Source organism: Pleurodeles waltl, chromosome 6, assembly GCF_031143425.1.
Source record: "Pleurodeles waltl isolate 20211129_DDA chromosome 6, aPleWal1.hap1.20221129, whole genome shotgun sequence".
In the NCBI taxonomy this organism is placed as follows: Eukaryota; Metazoa; Chordata; class Amphibia; order Caudata; family Salamandridae; genus Pleurodeles; species Pleurodeles waltl.
In genome coordinates, this window is record NC_090445.1 from 834,367,747 (window position 1) to 834,380,604 (window position 12,858).

The window sequence follows — 12,858 nt, forward strand, 5'->3', positions numbered from 1 at the left end:
AAAATGATTTCCTTTTTATATATATGCTTTTGTAAACTGTTAAAGGAAGCACAGCCATAAAGTGTGGAGAAAAAATGTTACCAGGTAAGAAGCGTCAGCTGTGTTTTCAACCACGTCGTCTTTTTTTTCTAGTTAGAGAACACTGTGACGTTGTTGTTTAGGTTAAGCACGCAAGCGCTCTGACGTTTTGTAGTCTATCTGTGGACTTTGAACAATGCCCACTGAACACCCATCACTATCACTCGTGTGGGCTTGCCTTACAAAAATCCTTTGTTATCATTGGCAAATGCTTTATGTTTGTCCCTCCTAGGGGCGGTTTTGTTACCACCCTTGACATCGACCCTGTTACATGGATAGTTGCACGATTGCTGATACGTTTGACTGCGAGCAAACTTTTTTCTTTTTGTGTCTCTCCTTCGCGCTCATGCTCATGGCAGCCATGGAGCTTTGAATCGGCTCGCTTATGTCAACTGTTTTAACTCGAGCAAAAGCGAGACCCATTGCATTGTAAATGCTTGTTATTTCTCTTCTTCTAAAGTGCAGTATAAGAGTAATTTGTGTTTTTCCTTGCCCATTAAACAGACCTCTTGGGACTTTAATAATTAAGTAACGTATTTTGTACTTAATTTACTGACTTTGAACTTAAAAAGGCCTCCAAAAATATACCTGCTCCATGAGGACCCCAGCAAAAATGCAATTGGTGCCTTGACCTGCTGCCCTCTCTCTTTCGAGTTTGTGATAAGTGAGTGAGTGACAAATGGAGATGGAAAACGTTGATATACTTTCCCAATGGTTGACTGCGTTTTATAAATGATGATTAACAATACAGACAACAACATTTCAACCTTTCAACCTAAAATATATGCATGATATATATTATTTGCTTTTCCAGTGTGTAATTTGCGCCGGTGTTTGCCATTTCATGGCACAGGCACGTAATTCTTAACGCGTTCCCGTTTGATATGACAGTCGACCACATGGTGGCGCTGTCTGCCTGTTTTCGGTACAGCACATTAGTTTAGCATTTCATTACACTCTAAAATAATAATGACAGCATCTCCAGGCCACTGATGGCGCCATTTAGTATCACTGACAGTCTGTGGTACAAGCTGCAGTTGCATCCTAAGAGATACTTTGTGCCCCATCAAGGCTTCCTTGTTGTTGGGCACGGGGCAGGGCAGAGATAGATGTAGCGAGAACTTCAGGCATTAAGAGCATAGTGCAGTAGTGGTGAGCTGCAGAAAGGTGGTGGGTTTTGACGGCAGTGTTAGAAAGTGGAAGCAAAGTGATTACTTACAAGTCATCCAGTCAGGGATTGAGTTGAGGGATTTCAGGAGACTTGACTACTGAAAAAAGGGACTCCAAGGAGGGTATTTTGGGTGGTGCGTGGGTTGCATGTGCCTTAACAATTCTCAGAGGGTTCTAGTAGGAAAGGATTTTTGGCCCAATTATATAGGAGTGGTTCTTTGACAGATAGCCAGCCAGCTTGGTATAACGATTAGGAAGTGAGTGTCTGTCTACTGAGATTGAAAAATCTATTTGTGCTGTAATTTATTATTTTCTACATGGAAATCTTTCTTAAGACCTCTCTGTTGATCAGGTCCTTCACGGTGTTCAATGGGATTTTGGGACTGGAGACAGGAGGTAATCTCATAAACAGTTAGCACTTTGAGAGAAGGTCTTCCGGAGTCACACTTAATTCCCCCCCTGGGATGGCCTAAGCAGGTCGGTGAGAAGAGAATGGCTTAAATCTGGGTACACTGGAAGTATAGTTCTGGAGAAGTCATTCCAAGGTAACACAGTTCAATCCACGACTAATTGTGGTTAAACTGTGAGAATTATAAGACTGTGCCTGAAAGAATATAAATAACATGATTTGGCTTTTGACCACATAGAAGTGCAAATAACTAACAGACAGTGTAATGTCACATAAGGAGTGTGACTGGGAGGAACCAAAAAGGACTGTGTGCAGAGGTAGGAAAAAGAGCATTAATTACATTTGGAATGAGCATAGTGTCGGGTACTGCTGCTGCCCGCTCCTTGCCCGACACTCATCTGTCTGCCACTCAGATGTTGCAGTGGAACTTGGCCTTTGCGACTGAGTGCATGGCCCTCAGTAGCTGTGGTGACCCTGTTCCTGAACCAGATGGCGTGAAATAGGTCCGGCCGTCCCTGTTGCCACCTTCAAGACTCACAAAGACAAAAGTAAAAGTCCCAGAGTATCTAGTGGTACTCGTACAGTGACCACTTTGAAACAATGTGAGTTTATAAGTCCCGCCTCACTGTCCTCCCACTCTTGGTAGCAACAGAACAAAACGCAGCCTCCAGCTTCAGTTGTTGCACATCAGGGGCTCATCATCCAGGGACTCGCAGGACATATAGTGACCCTCAGGACTATCTGGCTGGTGCATTGGGTCTCAGTGTAGAGCGCACATGCCTGCTTGCGGCCCTCACTTGGACGGCTCCAATTCTCGAACCTTATATGATCACTTGGTGCCTTCAATCATTTTCTGTGCTCTGGATCTTAACAACCCACCAGGAGTTAACCACATCCCCTGCTTTTGTAGGAAGCCATGGGTGTTCATTCGTAAGGGAGGTACTATCTAGATACATACGAATACTGAGGTGTGCGTAGATTGTACACGCTGAAAAAGACCAGAACTAACCTTTGTTGTGTGTAGCACCCATTCACTCCAGAATGCTGCAGTGAGTGCTATTACAGGTCTCAGTAAAAGAGATCACACTTCTTCTGCTGTAAGAGGGTTAAATTGGCTCCCATTGTCAGACTGCATATGATTTGAGATCCCTTATATCCCTCAATAACCCCATAACCAGCTCACGTTAGGCTCTCTCTCATCTATGATCATTTCTTATCTGCCTCGCTGGTATATATGGAGGGAAGATGAAGCCCTGCCATAGGGTCCTCCTACACATAATCTTATTACCTAGTGGACATTACTATTTTGGAACGTGTATCTATTGCACATGAAGCTCCCTTTTAAAATCTTCATGATAAAAAACTGAAATCTGGGTGTTTCGCCAAGTGGTTTTGTAAAACAAGCGCCTAGAGGCTCGGTTGGGTAGTGTGCGCTTAACACATGCACTCAGTGCGTCCTCATGTGTCCTGCGAGGCAGGCGCCAGGGTACGTTGCTTCTCCCTAGCCTCGTTCAGGACCGGATGGATGAAGTAAAGGGTTTATTTTTGCATGCACCTCGGTTTTAATTTGACAAGGAGGTTAAATCCAGATGTTTCTGTAAGCTCTGGGCACACAGCACAGATTTTGTTTTTATTATTGCACCTTGAAGCCGTGTTTGAAGGAAACGTCGCTGAGTGGATAACATACAAAAGATGAACAGAACTGCACGTTGCAACTTGTGACTTAGGGTAGGCAATGCTTTTCAAAGGTGGTCCAAAAACACTTGGACAGATACTTGAGAATTGGCAAGTTATGCTTTGTCCCTATCTAAAATCCGTTCATATATTAGCGGAACATAAACATTATGTTTTATCATCCTAAACTCTGCATTCGCCCACACTAATTAAACCTCTGTAAGAAAATCTGGTGAGACGCGAAGGATAACAAGTGAGACGAGGCAGATTTCTGACGTATGGCTGCCGCGATGTTGAATTGTCACTCACGTAAGCGTTCCAGCGAGGCTCGCGTTTTGATAGCACAAGATGTCTAAATCTTCATAGTAGTTCGAAGAAGGGTCTGCTGGGTTTTCATTCTGATTATGCAAATAGCCACAGAATCAAAGCATCCACAAGCCTTAGGGGCACTGAGTCATGGGCCGCCATTTTCCTTCAGGACTTAAAACCAGACGTGCAGCAAACAGCACGTGCTTCCAGTGGAGACAGAAGGAAGGGGGCGAACCCTGGGTCTGTTTTCATGACATTGTGAGATTTCAGTACACCACTCAACAAAGGAGCGGCTAGATGTTTTGCATTGTCTTATCTATGTAGTTATATTTTTAAGTCTGACCTAGAGACCCTTTCAGCTGGTTTGCTAGCCTCAAATACTCAAAACAATTCCTTAATAAAAATACATACACATGTAGAGACTCCGCCTGAGCGCATGACTGGAGGTCTTTGTTGATTCAGTGTACCCTGTGGAAAATAATCAGTGTCATAGCCAAGGCTCTTTTTTGTTTAGGGTATCCCTAAAGTGTTGTATTGAGTAAGGTGGGCCTGCATTGGTGGCCGTGGTGTCTGATGATCTGCTCAAGACATAAGGTTAGAAGTTAGTACTATTGCAAGCTGCAAGAGACCTTTGTTAATGGTGAACTGCCCAATGCTAATAGGTTGGCTACTACAGGACAGGTTACTATGCTTTGTAATCCGAAAGCGTCCCAAAACTTAAGGGTGCTTCATTTCTAAGCTCTCAGTACAGCAGCACTCATGCTGTTTTAAGCAGGAACAGTTTAACATTTACAAAATCATTTGAGAATCTCCTATTCAATCCTGGGGCTGTGCAGTGGTGGCTGTAAAGATCATATCAACTGTACTGACAATCCATGGCATCACCTCAGTGAAATATGCCGTAAATGACTTTAGTGCTGCAGACCTATGGGTGAACATTGCAGGCACCGCGATTGTGTGTAATGAGAGAAAGCAGCCCAGTGCCACCACTATAAGTGTTAAGGAGGGAAAGTTTACCATGTGTTATATTGTGGCACTCTTGAGAATATAGCATTGATCCTGTCTGCAGTGAAGTAATAGGTGTGTGACCATTGCATTGATGCTGACCTTGTTTGTTACAGTTTTTGCCCTGGCAAGAGAGCCATTTGGTCTGTGTCAATCAAGCACTGGCCCCCAGGATAGGACAGGGACAGAAGATAGTCCCTGGAACCAAAATAAAAGTGTCTCCCATTAGTGAATTGGATAGCTGAAAAATGGCCATGTTTGCAAATTGGTGTACTTTTGAACTTGTAACGATGCATTGTATAGGTGTTTTGCAAGGTATAGAAGAATGTAGGGATTGTATCTTTCTTTGGGCTGTGTTTGTTTTATTGTCCAGGAAAAACAAGCCTAGTAGACCATGAAACAGGGCCTCAAATAGCCAGAAAAAATGGCCTGCACACTGCCCTATCACAGTATCCCTTTGGGCGCTGCCTGATTGCCCTACAGACAAGTCCGACCCCGCTGAACCTTTGATAAAACATGATATATGAGTGGTTAAATGTGTACTTGAAGAGCCAGTCCCTATTTCTGATGATGTTTTTCCTTAGATAGAAGTGAGTGTTCAACCCATGATTTATTCAGCAGTGTCCAGTGAAGAAGTCTGAGCATGTGGTTGCTAAATTGATTTGGAATTGTGAGGTCCAATCAAACATAGTGATGTCAGTAATGAAATGAGGTAGGGCTCTATCCGGAAAGAGAATAGTTGGATTTTCAGTTCTGGCTGGAGGCAGCTCATTGCTCACTCTGGATCTGAGCATTGGTTTTAAAGGAGTAAGATGTAGGCTCCAACACACTGAGCAGAGGTCTTGGATTCCCATCCAGGTGGATCATTGAGGCTCTAGAACTATAGTCTTAATAGGATTCTGATCCCTAGTAGTAAATGATTTACTTGATGCTGAGGGAATTAGATTTCCAGTCTTAAATTCAGAAGGATGTGTGACTTGGAGATTGATCCCAGTCGCAAGTCACAGGCTCAAGTAGTAAAATAGTGCAGTCTAGAGATGGTGCTGATTGATGGGCAGGTATGCTGGCTCTGTTTCTCACTGGCCAGAGGAAGTGGGGTGTTCAAGAAGTTCCATGTGAGGCCTGAGATTCAAGTCCATTCTGCAGTGTTGAGCATGGCGATTGAGTTTGAAGTGCATACCACACCATTCTATATTTTTCCAAACAAACATCATTTACTGTCTCGATCTATGCACACACTCTGCTTATCAGGCAAATGCCATGTTTTGGGTAAACTACTGACATTCCATCCTTTCACAGTCATTTGCAACACAGCACTCCTGTTATTTAGCTGCTAACAGTGACTATCTATTCCACGGTTTATCTTCTCTGCAAATTCTACATGAAGTCCTTTGGACACAATACACAACCCCGACCTCCTAAGGCACCCATTTAACAGGATTAATAGTGATCCTAAAACCCGGGGAAGCTGTGCTTGCAGCAAATGTATTGTGATGTCTTTTTGTGCTGTTCATGAATTTTAAACTGCAAGCCTTACTTTATAATCCTGTAACCCTTCTCCCCAACTCTGCCAACCACTGTGTAATATGTTGTATATTCTAATTCAGATGTATTCTGTGTACCCAAAGATAACAACAACCAAATTAGCGTACCCAAGACAATGATTACTGAGATTGGCAGCTGTTTAAATTATATGCATCTCATGCATATGCAAATTTTGGAATCCAGGTTGTGGCTCCCGAGAACCTGAATAGTACGTTGTTGCTCTAAACCACTATCAGTTCACCTCTTTTGCCACCCATGTTTAGGTTAACTAAATGCTTGCAGCCTGTGTGACCTTAATGAAGGCCAGAAAAAAATGTGTTTTTTCACCCACCAAACTCTTGCTACTCATAGGTTTAGGCACACACTGTGCTCTACTTCCGATAATATGCTTGGGTGATCTGAAAGTAGTGTACCTTTCTAGCTTGGGGTGCTGTATTGGCAAACCTGTCCGAACATATTCTTTGGAAGCAATCTCCACCCTGGAGCTCGTGGCTAACAATTTACGAAAGTACATTACTTTTCTTAGACCCTAAACTTCAGAAGAGTTGGTATACCCAGCCTATTAGCCTTTGGAAGCTATTAAGAAGCATAGGGCAACACAAACCGATCGGTCTGTTCTCTTTTCTGTGTGTTTTTGCCATAGGTGGAAAAAGCATCAGGTAGCAGATCCTCCAGTGCTAGTTTGATTTCCATTGTGCGGTTTATGGTATTGGATGCTTGTAATGTGGGGAGGCAAGGTGACACATGCACTGTTTTAGTAGGGGAAGTAGGAGTTTTAAAATGTTAACATGATGGGAGTGTGTTTTTGGTGTACAGATGGTGTGAAAGTGGTTGCAGTTCTCCAAGTGCTGACTTGGAACACCGCACATGGTCCATGTGCATAGGAGTAAATGGCTTTCATACATGCTGTGGGCTGTCTTAGGTCACAATCTGATGTGTATGTGTATGTCTGTATTCGTTCTCTTTAATAGTATTCCTCCTTCTAATTACGTTTGGCTCTGCTTCCCACCATATTGCAGCATATTTTGAAGTCTAACTCCGTGCTATCGGATAAGACCACCGAGATGCTTAAGATAAAGAGTAAAATTCACTATTGAGCATAAGGGACCTTAGGCCTCTCTGCAACTTCTTTAAAGACCATGAACCATCCAGTTTCACTGTATAACAGAGGATTGATCCATTCATTTTTCTAGTTCAGGAAAGGTATCCACCGTCTACTGTTTTGCCAGTAAAGACAAGTAAGATGAATGACAGTGTTTTTTGAAAAACCATTCAAACATAATTTTCTGACAATCGAGTAGGAGAGCGGGGATTGTGAGACTGAAACGCTGGGAATGTGGGCTTGATTATCCAGTGTAATAGGCCGGATCAAAATGTGGCACCAGACAGCCAATGCATATTTCATCTTGTGCACAGCTGAAGATTTGGTCTTGTGACAGCACTGTGAGTTGCTGTGAGCAAAGGGGAGTGCCCATGCTGATAGATCAAAAACTGGATTAGAAATATGATACGGCTGTGTCAAAAGAAAGAAGAATGTTAGGCTCTGGAAGAATCAAGCATAAAGGGATGTTATGCTACAGAATGAATAGTATACAAGCCCTCACATGGCGTATTTAAGTTGACTTTCCAGAACCCACTTCTAGCATTTGCTGTCCAGTTCTGATGGCCTCTTCTTGAATATTGTGTTTAGTTTCGGAGGCCTCATCTGAGGCACTGTGTCTAGCTTTGGAGTCTACCAGTGGCATAAACGCCAAGTTCTGAGACCCATCTTCAGCATTTTGTCCTGTCTGAAGTTCACTCTGAAAGGTTCCCAGTTTTGGAGGCATCTCCGCCACACCTCTGACATAATAAGGTGCTGTTCTAGTCAACCTTTGGACTGGAACAATGTATCACCATAGGCCTCTGTGTGTAGCCGGAGTATTGACTCCTCATTCTTCGTTTCCAAACCTGATCATCTTCCAGTTGATTGCCATAGAAGGATACTGGTGCTGTTTCACCTAAATGTAAAGTGAGAATGTGATTAGCTGGTGGATCCAACAACTGAGGGTCCTTTGAAGTCTATCTAAGTGGCAGATAGTAAATTAGTTCCAGATGGAGGCAGGTGCCTTAAACATACCCTTGGACGTGGGCTTTTCTCAGCTGTTGTGAAAGCAGTGTAGGTGTATGCACTGCTTTGTCCAGTCAGAGACCACTTTAGGGCGCTGCTCCTAAACGTTTGAGAAGGAGAGAAGAAAAGCCCAGAAAGCTGACCGGAAATCAGAGAGTAAGAAATGTGGCACTTTATACTGAATTCCTTTTAAAACCACATTCTTAGGTTGAAACTCTCTAGACTATTTTAATGTGTTATAGGATCCTGGATGATTATTTTTGTGTGCATGTAAGAGTAAAATGAGATGCATATGTTCCAAATATGGGGTTTGGGGCATTTTTCCATTAACTTGTGCACAATCACTTTAGAGTAATTGAGGTTTCATCCATGGTGGTGGTTGAATATCAAAGTACAGCGTTATTGCTCAGAAAAATAATTCTGTTAAGGAAAATTGAGTGGTACTAATAGTCACACGGTTTTGTATTTTGCATTTTACTTGCAGTACTGCTGCTTTAATATCGATGGTTAACGAATTCATTTGTTTTTAATTTCCGGTTAATGTGTTTCAGGTTGCCTCTAATCTGGTTTTCTGGTCATAAAGCTGTCAGAAGAGGCTATTATCGAGGGAATGGAACCGGAAATTAACAACGTAAGTACTGATATTGTTTTTAATTGGCATCTGGTGCACCAGCGAAATTCCGACCGCCTCCTTAATGCTTACTGTGTGAGGTATTTTATGGATTGTTGCAAATCTTCAGTAAATCTCGTTTTCCAGAGTTCAACAAATCAGGGACCAGTGACACCAAATTGCACACGTAGGAGAAATATGTCCCTTGTCCACCTGGGTTATTAATTTTTTCAAGCAAAATGTTTGCAGAAACATATTTCGAGAGCCTCAGCATTTTGGATTCGCAGGGAGGGTGGAAGCATTGCACCTGGTAAGTAGAGATACCGCCAAGGGCAGTATTGTTCAGGTGCAGAATTACCTGTTTAATAGATTTGTAAATCACGCCGCACAGCGGATGGCCGCCCCGAGGTGCTTTCAGTGAGACGACATGGAGACTGCAATGACAGTAGACGGTAGTAGCACTTGTAGAAGAGACAGGAAGCGATAGTGTTCCACTGACTTGACTATTCTGCGGTCTGCCAGTGCACAATGTTAGTCTTACTAAGGATCAAGAAGATGTGCACCTGCCTTGAAATGATCACTTGGGACCTGGCCTTAGGCCTCTGTCCCGACCATGGTGCCATGAAAAGTCTCCAAGGGGGCAGCACTGAGATGAAACCCAAACCAAAGACTGAGTATAAGGGAGAATCTTCCGACCTTCTTCATAAACGTCAAATGTCATTTTCCTCCCCATTCCGAGTTACATGCCTCAGAATGAGGGATACTATGGTAAGTGCCTCATTTTTAGTTACTGCTAGTCAGAACCACAAAACAGGAATTGTGCAGATTTTTTCTCACACAGGCTGATGCAGGTTTTACAAGGCAAAATATCTGAATTGAGAAAATGAACTAATATAGCTCATGTTGTAATCTTAAATAGGGTGCAAAATCACATTTCTGCCACCTCTGGGTTACAGGTGGCTTTGGGAAGAGCATTATTAAACAACAGTACAAAATGAAAATGTGGGTGCGAGTCAGTAATGGATTTTTGTTCTGAGTAGGTGAGGAGTGTAGACAAAACATCATTTTTGAGAGAAACACATGGTTGTTTCACGACCCTACATTTGTGACCCGACCCTGGCCTATTTTGGCTTCAGGCAATCATGATACATAAATTCAGTTCTGTAGATGAGGCCTGGAATAAACTACTATCACTGTTTTTGTTTTTCTATCACAAGGACCCCATCAGTGTATCACCGGGGCAGAAAATGGCTGAAAATAACCACACATCATTCAGATTGTACATATCAAATTTCCATCAGTGTGTGATTTTTGCGTGATGCCCAACAAGGGCAGCCAATGCCCACTCGACACTCATTCATGTTCATCAACCAGTTCCAGATCTAACCATTCAGGACATGTGTGTAAGGTGTGGTACAGCCTTACACGTCACCCTTTCATGTCAAATAACTAATGATAACACACATAACTTTGCATAATACAGCTTGGATAGCACCTGGATGGTTCCTAATAATCTCTGAACACATTAGAGAATGAATGGATGTTCCTGGATATACCACATTGTAGTCTAAATGGCCTTTAACTGCTTTCAGTCTTTGGTGGCTGGAGTAACAGGAGCAGGAACAGATTAAGAGATCGGTCCCTGAACACACAATTTGCTGACTTGTGGGAGGCTGTGATGTGATGCAGATATTGTTTAACAACCCAGCATTACGTTTCGTTTTGCTTTAAACATATATAGTTTAGGTTTCACTAAAAGAAATTTGAACACCGTTCTCATGCGTCCATCATAAAGCACTGTAGAGAAGAACACCTGGACAGGAACTATCCTGGTTGATATGGGTAGTCCGTCACATTGAACAAAGGTTGAGCGGATAACATCCAGGAGAAAAGTTATACAGTGCAGAGATGTAAGCTCCTAATTTTCCTCAACCCAACCGAGTTACCCGAGAGAGTTGGCAGGAGCTCCAGAAAACTGTTCAGAAATATGTGCCTGTGGAAAGTTAGATTTTGCACTGATTTCCCTCTGATATCGGAGTGATCAGCAGGTGCTTGATCCACACCTTCAGTTAACGAACGATCTGCCTTAGACTTTCAACTGATTAAGTTATGGCGTCAGTGGGGAAGGTCTTCTGTCGGGTCTGATGTCTGAACTTTTGGTTGCTTGTTCTCGAACATCACGATGACTGCCTGGTCTGATGGTTGAAGGTTTGTGAGAGAAGTTTGTCTTTAAGAGGAGAAGGGTGACGTGCATACAAAATTACCCCATTGCTCCTTTTTAACGTTATTGCTCCCCTATTTTTTCTCTGCTCATTTGTCCTTCTAAAGGTGGGCAGCCCAGTGTTACTAACATTTCGACAGTAGCTTTGACGGAAATGTAGATTTTTGATCTAAGACAAATTGAGTTTATTGTGTTTTTCCTTCTAAGGACATTGATGTTTTGCCCAACAAAGCAGGCTTAAACGTAAAACAATTCCTTAAGTGACTTGACATCTCATTCACGCTCGCTGAATGGGTCACAATAAGAGCATTCAGGCTGTCATTCAACAGTACCTAATCCAGCTCTCAGGATACTCACTCTTCCTGTGCTCGTGTCTGGAGCAGCCGGGGCAGAAGACAGGCTGTTGCAGGCTACATGGTAACAGGCCTGAAGGGATATATGGAAATGTTTTGAAGGTCGTTTGTGGTTAATTGCAGATAACACAGGATGCACCTGTTCTAAGCAAAGCACAAACAGAACAATTCCACTTGTTAAGGAAGGAGAGTGCGCGTGACAGCGGGTGGAAGGAGACTCGAGGGAGACAGTATGTTGGAAGGACTTTGTGGTGCCATGGTTCAGGCGCAACATCTGTCAGCAGGGCTGCCATCCAGGTCTGCCTGCAGTCTTGAAGCCATAAGATGTAAAGAGTTGAGTCATCCTACTGTTCAGGGACCGTTCTGGGATTTTGGGGGGCCTGGGTAGAAAGGGAAAGTGGAGGCCCCTCTAATTTGCATACAACCTGACACATCAGGGCTGTTTGCATCTCAGTAAATGCCCCTGCTCTCGAAGCTGCTTCGTTCAGCACCCACCTAGGCTGCAGCCTCTCCCTCTCAGTCACCTATAAGCACCTCATAAAGGGCTGAATGTGTGAGCTACTTTTCATCAGAAAAGGTTAAAACTGCTGTGGGACAATGGACGTCGGTGCCTCAGAATGGGCAGCGGGGGAGGAGGCCTGATTGCAGACAAACCTGAAGAATGTTTTTCCCTGCAACTGGGCCCATAGAAGGGCCGCCCCCTCCGCTAGGTCCCTCTTACTATACCATGGTTGCGTGGCCCAGGGCGGGGGGCCCTCCCGTGGGCAGAATTGCAAGGAGACACCTTGCTCTCAAATTAGATGAGCAGGGGGTCAAGAGAGGACCAGTGTGTTGTGGCCTGGCTGTGACTCACTGATGAGGGGCCCCAAGTTCATTGGCTGAGAATGGGGCACTGGGCAGGTGCACGCACTGCCCAGGCCTATCGCTGGCCCTGCTCCTGTGTGTATGTTAACAATGCAGGGCGATGGCTACCAGTAGTGCACCAGCTAATGTCTATATGTCTACCAAACCACAGTAATGGACTCGCCCGCAGGTCTCTTCCTTCCCCTACCCACAACAGGCGAGTATGGGTTAATTGGGTGATTCACTGACTACTTTGAGGAGCAATATTTTACAACACCTTCCCGTCACTTCTGCTGTGCAAGGGCCTCCACTCCCACCCAGACAGACAATAGGTGGGGACCAGTGCAGCTTAGTTATCCTGCCCTCTTGATGTCATCAGGAGATTCCAGCCTCCCTATTAGATCCACTAAGACCATTAGATGTCATCAGAACCCTTGCTCAGTGATTAGCTGTCTCAGCTCTCCGCAATCTGTCAGGCACAGAATGGTCTGCAGGGGCCTGCACTCTCCTGCAGAGAGTTATAGTTTGAGGGGA

At 43.8% G+C, this 12,858-nt stretch overlaps 1 protein-coding gene across 9 annotated transcripts in view; it reads left to right on the forward strand.

Moving 5' to 3' along the window:
* Nucleotides 1–12,858, forward strand: part of LZTS2 (leucine zipper tumor suppressor 2) — a 527,324-nt gene that overhangs the window by 265,428 nt on the left and 249,038 nt on the right. For all 9 annotated transcript variants that reach the window (XM_069239523.1, XM_069239522.1, XM_069239526.1 and 6 more), the window contains one exon: nucleotides 8,849–8,928. The gene's annotated coding sequence lies outside the window, so the exon portion shown is untranslated. The remainder of the gene's footprint in view (nucleotides 1–8,848; nucleotides 8,929–12,858) is intronic.